This window comes from Sorex fumeus, unplaced genomic scaffold, assembly GCF_029834395.1.
Source record: "Sorex fumeus unplaced genomic scaffold, SorFum_2.1 ptg000003l, whole genome shotgun sequence".
Taxonomy (NCBI): Eukaryota; Metazoa; Chordata; class Mammalia; order Eulipotyphla; family Soricidae; genus Sorex; species Sorex fumeus.
Window position 1 is genome coordinate 47,888,366 of NW_026606060.1, and position 13,217 is coordinate 47,901,582.

Sequence of the window (13,217 nt, forward strand, 5' to 3'; positions counted from 1 at the left end):
AAAGGAAGACGCTAGTGGAAGACGTCTGAGCGATAGCACCGCGGGTAGGGCGTTTGCCTTGCACGCGGCCGAGCCGGGTTGATTCCCAGCATCCCATAAGGTGCCCCAGAGCGCCGCCAGGAGTAACTGTTGATTGCAGAGCCAGGTGGAACCCCTAGGCATTGCCGGTGTGACCCAAAAAGCAAAAAAAAAAAAAAAAAAAAAAAAAAAAAAAAAAAAAAAGGAAGGAAGACGCTCTCGGGCGCTGAGCGGCCAGAAAGGAGGCGTTTCTCACAGGCTGGGCCACCCTGAGCTGTTTTCACGACAAACGGGCTTTTCCAAGCCCAGCAAGCCGGACTACAGCCAGCGGCGCGCCTCCGACTGACTCAAAACGCACGCGCAGGTCGCGTGCTCCCGGGCGGCCCCGGCGGGGGTGGGTGGGGCCTCAAGCCACGCCCCCTCCCCGCCTTCTGATTGGTCCCTTCGAAACAGGCGGCGGCGAGCCGCAGCGAACCCTGAGGCGGAGGCGGCTCCGGCGGTTGGGCAGGGGCGTGGCGGCCCGCCACTGATTGAATCCGCGATGTCGCCCCGCCGGGAGAAGTGACCGTCCCGCGCGCAGACTGGTAAGTCCTTCCCCCGTGCGCCGCCTTCTCTGGGCCTCGCGAATCTGAACGAACTGGCCCTCGCTCGGAGAGAGACCGCACACGCGTCTCACCTGCGGGCCCGGGGAGTGAAACAATCCCGCGTGCCGCGGAGTCGAACCCGGGCTTTGCTTGGGTTTTTCTCGAGCGGCCCCCCACCCAGGTCCGAGGCGCCCCGCAATTGGCTCGCCGCGGGCGCCCCGCGCTCTCTGATTGGTCCGCGGAGCTGTCAAGGTGAAATCACGCCCGCCTGCCTAGCGCTGGCCCACCCGGCTGCAGGCTTGGAGGGGCAACAGGTGTCCGGGAAGGGGGATCGCGCTAGCGAACCACGGGGTCGGGTTCGGGAAGACCCAGGCGACGAGCCTGCTGGACGGCTTAACAAAACTGTCAGAGGCCGTAGCTAGTTAGTTGAGGGTCTCCGGGGACACCCTCAATCCCTCCCCACCAACTCCCAACGCGCGAGCATTAGAGGGTCACTTGATGAGTCGACGTCACCTCGGAAAGAATTGATCGGTCTGAGGAGGGGTTGCCGCGCTCCCCCCTTTTTTCTACCAGGTGGACAGAATTAGGGGCTACGGCTCTCGGCGCGATACCGCCTCTCCCCTCGCCCCAGCTCCAGCCCCAGTTTGGAGGACTGCGTTGGGGCGGGGGATGGCGGGGGGCAGGGGTTGCAAAAGGATTGCAAAAGGAAAATCGATGCACGTTTTGGATGCACCGCGTGTTTTCCTAGGCGGGCACTGCTGGATCCTAACTGATCCGTCTCAGTCCAAGGCTTTGCGACTTAGGGCTTTAGAGTGCTTTGGGGGGGGGTTATTTAAGTCGCAGACACAGACTAATGAAGAGGGAAGCGAGACACACACACACACACACACACACACACACACACACTTTCTCTCTTCATTAGTCTCTTCATTACTCCATATATATGTATATATATATATATATCCATATACATGTATACATATCTTCCCCCAGGCTCCCTTTTGGGTCAGAGTTTGGGTTTTGCTTTGCTTGAGTTGATAACAACCAGACAATTGACACCGGCCAATTGACACTCGCTGGAGATAGGAAATTTGTGAACAGCCATCTGATCCCCCTCTGAGGGCCACTTCAATGATTAGCAACTGGAATTCCTGCCAGCTCAGATTTTGAATTGATCTGATTGAAAAAGTGGAAGCTGGTGAGAGTCCTCAGGTGCGGATCCGTTTCTGACTCATCTTTTTCCCAGAGCCCATTTCAAATCAATGGACTTCTGACAAGTTCTTTGTGCCTGCTGTGTTGACTTTACCAAGGGAAAAGTAGTATTTCCTTCTTCCAGTCGCAGGGGTGCTTAAGTGTGTGGACTCTGAACCCAGGTTTGCCTCCCTGTGTGTGGCCGTGGGCGAGTTCTTCTTTTTAAACCTATATTTTCTAATCTACAAAAGTAGGTTAATAATAGTTCCCTCCTTGTTGATGCCAGGGTTGTGATGATGAGGACGAAATGAAATATTCCATATAATTAGTAGAGTGCCCTGCACATAGTTGTTATTTGTTTGCTGTCTAATTTGAATTAAAAGTTTGAAGCTATCTCAAGGTTGACAGCAGAAAATGAAGGCAATGCCTGAGGTGTAGTTGTAGTTACACTTGGTTAGTTAACCAAGGCAGTTAACCAAGATAGTTCCTTGGTTAGTTAACCAAGGCAGATAATTTGTATGTGGCATTCTTTGTAACCTAGTATAGGCCAGGTGCTGTGTTCTAGGGACCTTGTTTATATTATTGTTAAACATCTTAGAACCTTCATTGTTGCTGGTGTTATTTCTGTGTTGTAGATGAGGAAGATGAGAAAGGGAATAACCTATATATCATCCGCAATTTAGTCCGGATGATTTCATTCCATTGTCTAGCCTCTTTTTTGACCCACTCGTACTCATGTATTTATGTTCCCAGCATTAAGCAACTTCCTGGCACAATGTTTGTATGGCCTAGGTTTGTTTCTGTCCTAAGGATGAGTTTATTTTGAGTGTTTTATGGATTAAAATAATAATGAGGCATTATTAGTTTTGGTAAACTAAAGTGTAATAACGAGAGGATAATGTCAGTAATTGGTGTGCTGTTAAAAACTAAAGGAGTTTGGGCCAGAGAGATCGTATAGTGGATCGGGCACCTTTGGCTGACCGTGTTTGGTCCGCTGGCACCCTATGAGGCCCTTCCTAGCCCTACCAGTACTGATACCTGAGCACAGAGGCAGGAGTAAGCCCTGAGCAGACTGATTGTGCATCTTCCAACTGAAAAAGAAAAACAAAACCCAAAAGACTAAAGGAAGTCTTGGAGAATTGACTTGGCTCATTCTAAAATAATGTTTCCTAATTTATATATTCCCATATAGTTTTAGTCTATTTTTTAAATCAACCAACACTTCCCCCATAAAGTCATTCCCTTACCTCATAAATCATTTGAATGATTTTTCAAGTTGACCGTTGGTTAGAAAAGTAGGTAATAAGGTTAATAAGGGTAATATGTAGTCATAATTGTCTCTTATCACTTTCTTCCTATTGTTTTATGTTCTTTGATGTATGATACACCTTTACATGCCTAACACATATGGCATACCTAGAATTTGAGTGGCCAGGAAAATTGAGTATACCAGTTTATGTTGCAAAGGGTCGTCTCCTGGTTTTGTGCTCAGGGATCATGCCCGGTGGAAACTTATTGGTTCACTGTATGCTGAACCAGGGATTGAACCAAGGTCAGCCAGATGCAAGGCAAGCACCTTACTTCCTGTAATAACCCTCTTCCCCAAGTCTTCCTATTTTTAATTGAAATATAACTGCCATAGAGAAATGTGTCATGAGTAATTGACAGTTTAGGGTCTGGGCGCCACACCCTGCTGTGCTCAGGCCTTACTCCGGGGTCTATGCTGAGTGATCACTTCAGGCGGGCTCAGGGGACCATGTGGGGTGCCCTGGATCAAACCTGGGGTGGGTAATGTGAGAGGCAAGCACCCTAAACACTGTACTATCTATAGCTTCAGCCCCTCTTTAGTTTTTTCACATCATTACTTTGTTACAGATCAGACTAGGCGAAAGTTACCATGTATTTAATAGACCAGTCATTTCCAAATAACTAGAATTAAAGGAAATATAGCAGATCCATGAGTACAGTTTCACCTTTGCTGCTTGAAAGCAAGTGTGGTAGGAATCTACAGCCTTGTGACCATCAGTCACGTGCTGGCTGTTCGGAAGTGCTGACTTGTAGAGGCTCCTGCCTACTTTCCATTACACAACATAAACTTTTTCTGAAAGGAAATATAATATGAGCTATGATGAAGGGTTCACTTTATAGAGATGTCTTAATAGGGGGCTTCCCTGCAGTGCTAGTGGTTCCTGAGGATGGGCCCAGCCATGAAGGCCCATTGGTTCAGTGTGCAGATTCCATGTTGCATCCCTGTTTGGCCCCCACCCCACCTCTCCCACTCTTAGGGTTCCCTGGCAGTTCATGGTCAGGGCACCTGGCAATGCCACTCGGGGTTTTGTGGATGCAAGGGATGCCGCCAGCTCTTGGGCTGTCTCTCCAGCCCTGTCTAGATTTTTAAACATAATGGCTTTTATTTTCTCTTATTAGATGACAATATTTTTGATACTAGAAATAAAACTGGCTGTTGAGAAATTTGTCTGTTAAATTCATAAGTTTTCCTTTGTGACACATATACACAATTTATAAAGCATTATAAGTATATACCACTGATATAATTACATACACTCTTCTGCAGATTGCTTTCGGTCTCATGACATATAATGACATGTTTTCATATCAGAACTCTCAGTTCTTTCAAGGGGACTGATGAATCTACCCTATGAATATTTCATGTTATTTGAGCAATTTCCTATTAATAGACACTTAATGTTGTTTTTATATTTTCTTAATGTTGTTTTTACATTCCTTTATATTAGTGTTGGTATAGATGTATGTTTTCCCTTTCAGCTTATATACAGAGGCAATGTGATTTTAAGTTCTTTAACTGTTTTTGTATTCTACAAAATTTTATAATAATACATCTGGTTAATTAAAAATTATATTATTCAGGTTGAGTCTCTGCCAAAGACTCAAGAAAAGCTTAAAACAAAACAAAACAAAAAGAGAATCCTAAAACAATTAAGTCTCTGATATTTTGCAAATAACATGGTAGCACTGTAGCACTGTCCTCCCATTGTTCAACGATTTGCTCAAGCAGGCACCAGTAACGTCTCCGTTGTGAGACTTGTTACTGTTTTTTGGCATATTGAATATGCCATAGTAGCTTGTCAGGCTCTGCCATGTGGGTGGGATACGCTTGGTAGCTTGCCAGGCTCTTCTATTGGGATGGAGAAATTGAACCCATGTCGGCCACGTGCAAGGCAAACGCCCTACCCGCTATGCTATTGCTCCAGCCCAAATAACGTGGTATTTTTATTAAACTTCGTAAATATTGTTTCTTCTAAAAATTTTCATCTGCTTTGGAAGTTGTATTTTCCTTAAATAGATATGCTACACATTTAATTACTTAATTAATTTTTTTTTTCTATCCTCATCTTGGGCTGGAGCGATAGCACAGCGGGTAGGGCGTTCGCCTTACACGCGGCCATGCCGACCCGAGTTCGATTCCTCTGCCCCTCTCGGAGAGCCCGGCAAGCTACCGAGAGTATTCGATATGCCAGACACAGTAACAACAAAGTCTCCAATGGAGACGTTACTGGGCCCGCTCGAGCAAATCGATGATCAACGGGAGGGCCTTTACCTTTTATCCTCATCTTAACAGTGCACAGAATTTACTCCTAACTCTGTGCTCAGGGATCACTCTGGGCTGTCCTCAGGGTACCATGTATGGTGTTGGGGATTAAACTGGGTTTGGTCAAATGCAAGGCAAGCTCCTTACCCACTATACTAAATCTCTTGGCCCCTGATTTATTTACTGGCTTACAGTCTCTTTAGTGGTGAATGTAGCATTTGTTTAGGAGTATTTCTAGTGCTAATGGTAGCGCTAGTTTTTATAAAAAGGTAGAAGTGAGGAAGATAAGCTCCTTAAATTGTCTATTGTGTATATGTGATATTTCTAGATATATATGTATGTGCATATATATATATAAAACATATCTGTAGATAGATATAACTGACTGTGTGTGCATGCGTATGTGCATGTGGTGCTGGAAATTGAACCCAGGTCTCGTACTGACACATCTCTCACACCGAGATGTGCTCTTTACCATGAGATATATATTTTGGCTCTTAAAGATCTTTCAGAATTTTATTTATTATTTAAAAAAAAACTTTAAATATCATGATTTACGAAGTTGTTTGTTACACAGTTGTTTCAGGCATGCAGTATTTCATCATCAGCCCCATCAGTCAGCATGATGTTCCCTCTACCATTTACCCCCAGTTTTCTACCCACCCTCAAGCCTGATCCCTTAGCAGGCACAACATAGTTTACATTGCTTGTTACACACTAAAACATAAAATTGCTCTTGCATTAATAATTCACTTTGTAGTGGGAGCTGTTGCTGGGATAGTCGGGGTGCACACATGTTTTGGACATGCAGATGTGTGCTGACTTTCTGAGCTTGCACATGTTAGCTGTGGTGTCAGTGCACTTGGCCACACTGCTCATCATCTTTGTTGTACACACTGACATCTTCCTACCAACCCCTCCCCCCCAGCCTGCCACCTTTGCAGGCACAAAATAATTCACTTTATATTACATGTTACCACGAATTATCAGAAAATAGACCCATAAAATCAATTTGTGATAATTGTTAAATCTGATAGTCATATTACTAAAGTCATTGTCTGAGGATTTACATAGCTGGTCGGTGCTAATTGAGTCTTCTGTGTTAATTATTTTCGCTTATTGAGCTTGGTGGGCTTCTGTACAACTTTGCCATCAGATTTTCCGTGCTCCTATGGGCCTATCAGTACTATGACATTTAGAGGCTGCACCATTGTGGAGCTGGAACAGTTTGGTGGCTTGAGGTTCAGTTGTGAAGCTGGGCCATTCCTGTCCTGGAAGATGTTGGGGGTGGGCAGGGGATACTGGGCCTTCCAGCAGGCATCGGAGTATGAGGGGACTATGCCTGACCCCGTTTTGAGAAGGCTCCAGAGTTCTTCGTCCAGATGGAACTTCCTGGGAGATTCAGTGGCTTGTCATTTGTTTCAAGATAGGTTGTGAGCTGGGCACTTTGTATGCCATAAAGTGGTGGGTGTCCCTTAAGTATCTTATTTTTCAAATTTTTAGGGTAGCAAAAAAATAGCAGTAAATACTAATAAATGACCTCATTTTGGGAAGAGCTTCAGGGAGGCTGTTTAGAGGAATCGCGTTGGAGTGTTAGGTAGGAGTGTTACTGGAAGGAGGAGATAGAGGAGAACTCTCTGGTCTTTGGGGTACTTTTAGTTCCAAAAGGGAGTTCAGCAATGGGTCCTGATGATACAGGAGGGGCTCCTCTAAGACCTTTAGCTTTGTTCAGGAGTTTGGCTTTATCCCTGAGGTATAAAGGGTTTAAGCAGGGCTTAGGAACGTGTCCTCAGATGGAAGTTGATGAAGGGTCACTGTGTGCTCAAGTCCATGAGGAACAGCTGGGGGCTTACAGTTTGGAGGAAGGATGATGGGCTGACCCTTGCAGGAAGCCTGGAGAAAGATACTGTTGGCTAAACAGGAGGGCCAGCCATATGGGGAGCAGGAAGCAACAAGGAAAGGCCACTGAGTTTTCTCTGCTGTTTGGGAGGAGAGAGGGAAGGGAGAAATCAAGGAAGGTCTGGTAACAGTGAAAAATGGAGCTCTTCCCTAAAGTCATTAAAACACAAGATGTATTTAAAGGTGTGAGCAAGCCAATAAGTGATTCATATCCAGCAGCTAAACAACTCATCTTTACCTCTCCACTCTTTTTTCCTCTCCCCCTCTTCCCTGTGTGTGTCTCTCTTTCTTTCCTTTCCTCCCTCCCTCTCTCCCTCCCTCCCCCCTCTTCTTTATCTTTCCTCTCCCTTCCGCCTTCATTCTCATATTCTTGGACTTTACCTTTTTGCGTTTCTGTACTCTTGCAAGAACTCTTGCAAAATCACTCGACCCTCCAGAACAGTCTCCCATTTTTAAGGTCCTTAATGTACTACAAGGTCATTTTGTCCGCAGACATAGCATCTTCACAAACTGTATAAAAAAGTATAGACATCTTTGGAGACCAGTAATTAAGATGTAAGAAAAGTGTTCTTGCTCCATGGCAGAGTTATTCTAGCCTGTTTACTTGGACCCTCCCCCTGCACACCAGTCTTAGTCCTTTTTTTTTTCCCCCCTTAAGTGATTACTCTGGTAGATTAAGCAATTCACTTGACCTGCTGGTACGTTAATCAATAACCATTATAGAAATTTCACCTTGAACTTGGTTGGTGGTAGGGAAAATGATTTATAGTTCAAGTTACATTAAAATTTATTTTAAGGACTCCTGTCAGACATAAATACAGTAAAAAACTTTTAAAGACTTGTCTACTAAGGTAAAGGCTTAAACTTTTCCTACTTGCCACTCCTTTTTGTCTGAGAAATTTTTACATGACCGCATGTATATAAGTATATAAAATAGTAAAACCTAATGCTTACTGATAATAAGTCATAAACAACTTTATTTTAGAACAAAATGTTAATCTATTATATTTGAGGGTTTTTCTGGGCCACACCTAGTAATGCTTTCAAGGCAAGCACTTTAACTCCCTCTATGCTGTCTTTCTGGCTATTTCAAAACAATTTTTAAAAATTTATGCAAGCCCGTATGCAGTTAGGTCCTACCGTTTAAGAAGGTTGGACTAGGTGACTGTTTCCAAGTTCTGAGGTTGTTTCCAAGCATTTTTGTCACCATTTCTCCCCCACCCCCACCCTACACTATAAAAAAACTACCCAGTTTTCCCTTGAAATTTTCTTATCTGTCTCACCAAAATTATTTTCTAAACATTAGGCTTAAGTACATCTATCAGTATTACTATCAGCATCAATCTGTAGACTTATACTGGTTAAGCATTGTACAGAAATAACTCAAAATAGTGTAAGGCACCGTACAGAGAAATGATTGGAGAAAATGCTAGTGAATCCAACAGCCAAAGATAATCAGAATTAATATGAGTATAGTTAATATACTGTTGTTTTCTTGGAAGTTGCTGAAAGAGTAGATTTTTATACTCATCACATGAAAAAAATCAGCATGGTAGTGGATGTTAACTAGCTTTTGTGGTGATCACTTTGTAATAGATAAATATTGCATTCTTTATGTTATATACCGAAAACAGCTGTTATGTGTTAATATATATTATCTTAAAAAACTTACTTGCCAAGTAAAACATGTTTTACATTGAAAAGTCAGGTATAGTCAGAATTAGTACAGATCAATCAGGAAAGTCTGAGGAGGTAAATAAAAATGTAATAAGCCTAGACTGAGATGCTGAACCGTCTCTGTGAGTCTTCTGCACTCCTTTGCTGACTTATGTCTACTGGATTTTCACAGGACTTGGTCTTAGGCCCTCCTCACTTCTCCATTGCTTTCTCAGATGACCTTGTTCTTTTCCCAGTTGTTTTGCTACCAGGTATTAGCTGACATTTCTCTCTCCTCCTGAACTTTCTTCTTAGCCTGAGATTAGTATTTCCAAATGCCTACCAGGCACTTCCACTTGAATGTCTTTAAAGGCTTCTCAAATTTAAAATGACTTAAAAAAGACACACTTTTGACCTATTTTTGCTGAGTTTCCATTTCAGTCTATTTTAACCCCCATCCTTCTCATCTGAGTATTACCTGTATCTGTTTGCTCAATTGCTTGAAGCTGGAAAATTAGTAGTTATTTTTGACACTTTTACTCTGTCCTTACATCTGTCTCTGTCATCCTATATCTCTAATCTTTATAAAGTCTTTGACTCTGGTGCCAAAATAGATTGGAATGTGTCTGTCTTTCCCCAAGAGACATTGTTCACCATTTTTGTCACTGAACTACTGGAGTGGGTCCCTAACTCTTCCCCTTCCAGCTTTGTGCTCATTGTTTCTCTCCCTCTCTTCCTCTTTTCATTCTTGGCCCTGTTCCTATTCTTCAGTGTCTTTCCCCTCCCCTGTTAAAATCGTCTTCCTTTTCTCCCATGTTTCTCTTCCCCTGCACAGCTCTTTTGGAACTTGAAATTAGATTATTTACACTCCCTTGGCTTAATCTCTTCTGTGGTATCTCTCTGCATTTAGAGTAACATTGAATTCCCTTGGCATGGCTGTGTACCAGGCCACTGCCCAATTCTTCAACCTTTCCGGCATATCTACCCACCATGCCTCAGCCACATTAGCTTTTCTTCCAGTCGTATAATGTGCCAAACTCTTTCTTTGTTCAGTTTTTTTCAAAAATTATTCTGCTTGTGCAGAAACCTTTCTTCTCGCTAATGCCTACCTTTCTTCAAAGTCATTTCCTTCTAAATCCCAGATATTTCTTTCCTTCAAAGCAGTTATCATGTGACATTGTGTGTATATTTGTTCTTTTCAATCTTCTTTATTGGCTTAAGTCCCTGAGTACAGTCACTTGTTAGTTGTGTTGGTCACCATCTCTCTTTACGCATAGTGCTTAATCTAGTAAAGGATCTGAAAAAAATGCTTGCTGAATAAATGAATGGATGTCTGCCACATGAAAAGGTGTATGATCTGAATAATGGCATAGCCAGAGACATGATCAAAACTGACCGGAAGGACAGTGAGGAGATAGAGTGAAGTGAAGGACCTATGTTAGATAAATTTTAGAAGACTTTCATTCTAGCAAAGAAAATTGTGAGTTACAAATTCATTTCTAAGCATCCTCACAAGTTGCTAAAGGGTTTTTAAAAGCTTTTTCTTCCACACATGACTGTTTATTTTTCTGTTAGTAACTAGGATGATTTCCAAATTATTTTCAATGATTTGAGTTTGAATAGACTCTTTTTATTTTCTTACTGGTATTAAATGAGCTTTAATTATGTGCCACCTTGTGCTCATTCCACCATATTCTAATACTGACCATGCAACTAATTTTAAAGTCTAGCAGTACACTTGCTATATAGTATCTTATTTAATCTTTGCAACCACCATGTGAGGGAAGTGACAGCATCAACTTCATAGATGGGAACATTGTGCTTGAAACTTACTATCCACAGCTAATATGTGCCAAAACCAAAATTCAAGCCAGGTCCCCCTGCTACTTTAGACTGCTGCAGTGGTGCCTTTGTGTTGAGTTATTCTAGTACTGGCTTTGAGAAAGAGCTTATATTTGGTATGCATATAATATTTTCATATTTTTATTAGGCAATAAGGAAATATTTAACTCAAAATTTTAAAGCTAAGAAATTTTCTGGACAAAAGAGAGATTATTTTAATTTTCTGAATGTAGCATTAAAATGATGAAATGATTTTTGACCTAGAGAGATCCTGGACAAGTATAATAACACCTGCGTTTTTACCACTTCTCTTGAAAGACAATTGAAAGGCATCTATTTTCCTTCCAGTATCATCTTCCTTCTGCCCCTTTGCAGTAGTCACACTGTCCCAGCTTTGGCATTTATCACGCTTCTGCAGCTCATGTTCCTTGACAGTAATCTGCTGAGTGCTGAATGTATGTGGTCTGGTGGTGGTAAATGTAACTACTTTTCTGAAGAAACTTAATTCTTTGCTAATTTTTCCCTCTTTTCCAAATTTGTATTGGACCAAGCATGCCAACCTGTGATCCTTCCCCCCGTCTTCCCTCCATACACTATCATCTGGGTAAGGAGTAGAAACGCATTCAGCTTCAGAACTTTGGCAGTTGGGACGGAGTCAGTTAAATAGGTTGACATTTGTTCCCATTTGTTCCCATCGTGATGTAAAGTCATATTGGTATGAACAGCCTTGCCACAAATGAACTAAGGATCTCATAATAAGACAAGTAGGCTAGACCCAAGTTCTATTCAAATTTCAAGTGGATGAGTACCTTTAGTGTTTCTAGAAACATGTTCCCTCTACTGTTATTTAGTTTTTGAGAGGTGTGTGTGGTGCCAGGGATCAAATCCAGGGCCTTACACTTGCAGGGCAGGTGCTCTGCCTCTGGGTTATATCCATGACTAGATTTTTGCTAGATTAGAAAAGTTAATATCTTTATCTCTGATCTTGGAGTAAACCCCTTATTTTATAAAAGGATTTGTTTGGATTTAGTTACACAAGAGATTTTTTTTTTTTTTTGCCAAATCTAAGAGAAAATACTTTCTGATTGGCAGAATTGAAGTGGACTTGTGGAAAGCACAGAAAGATCGAAACAAAAATTAAAGTTACTAAGTTGCTAGTGGAGATGTGACTCCAAAGGTGGATTGACTAGTGTCCTGGATGAGGACAGGAGGGTTGAGACTTTTTAGGGAGGGTTGAGACTTTTTAGGGAGCAGAGGAAAAGAGGAGAATAAGTGAAATGAGTAAGAAGAGAGCATTATAATTGTGATGTGGATTGGAGTTAACTGTAGAAAAGAAACTGTCCTTGGAATTAAATGCCTAAAACATAAAGATGATTTATAAAGAGAATAGTGAATGAATAGCTCACTCTTTAGTTTGGGTACACAATGAATATTCATTCATTGATACAACCTCATCAGTGTACAGAATTTTCCGATGAAAGTAGGTATTTGATCGTTCCTTATACATGGGAATGGGTTATATCTTATCTGAGTGCTGTTTTATTGCATAACTTCTTTTTAAGATAATCTAGATGGTTGTATTTCTGTCATCTTAATAGTAGTTTTTTCTGTTACTAGAGAATGATTAGAAAAATGCCTAACTCTTCTGGTTAAAGTTCAAGTCACTGAAGGTTTTGCACAAATTCATTTCTTTCATAAAACTAATTTTGTTGAATTTTTCATAAAAAGTGCAACTACTAAACATTCTTGTGATAGCTTCTTTGTGAATATGTCACTGTTCTTGATTTGCACACGCCTTATAATTTAGGCCTCCTTTTGTTTGTGGTTGGCAGCTCCAACTGTTAAAGCCCTTGTCTGATGATGTGGGACTCCTTCGTTTAATGGGAGCAGCTTCTTTGCTGCATTTTTGAAAACTGGTCTCGGAAGCTTCTCAACTGTGGATCTTTGTTGGGTACAAAGGATTATTTATGCTAAAGGAAAATGTATTCTCCACTGAATTAGCTCGTGGGAAGCATAACAAGCTCATTAGTAATGCACGATTGTACTTTGGCCTTTTGGTATGGTAGAGAGATGGGACAAAAGACATCAAAAAGAACATTCTGCTGTCCTTTGCCTTCCTGCAAAGAAAATATGATGTGCTATCCAACTTTTCACTAAGGTTTACTCAAGTTCAACTTTAGTACCCGAAGAAATGTTCTGGTGATATGTGTAGTTGGTTCTTTGCATGAGGTATGTTGAGTACAGCCTAGAGGAGAAAATAACTTCCTTGGAAGGTGAAAGATAACTTTATAGCCTTATTATAAAGCATTTGTAAATTTTCTTAGCGTGATTTAGAGGTGATTTGCAATAGAAACAAGCTTGACTAATACATAATGCTGCCATTAACAACAAAACTCTTAGGTTTTCTATATTCTGTATTATTAATGTTTCTAAATGTTTCACAATTTTAAACTCTG

At 41.7% G+C, this 13,217-nt stretch overlaps 1 protein-coding gene across 1 annotated transcript in view; it reads left to right on the forward strand.

Moving 5' to 3' along the window:
* The first annotated feature begins 578 nt into the window (after positions 1 to 578).
* Positions 579 to 13,217, forward strand: part of GAS2L3 (growth arrest specific 2 like 3) — a 30,628-nt gene continuing 17,989 nt past the window's right edge. Inside the window, exon 1 of the mRNA XM_056117819.1 lies at positions 579 to 602. The gene's annotated coding sequence lies outside the window, so the exon portion shown is untranslated. The remainder of the gene's footprint in view (positions 603 to 13,217) is intronic.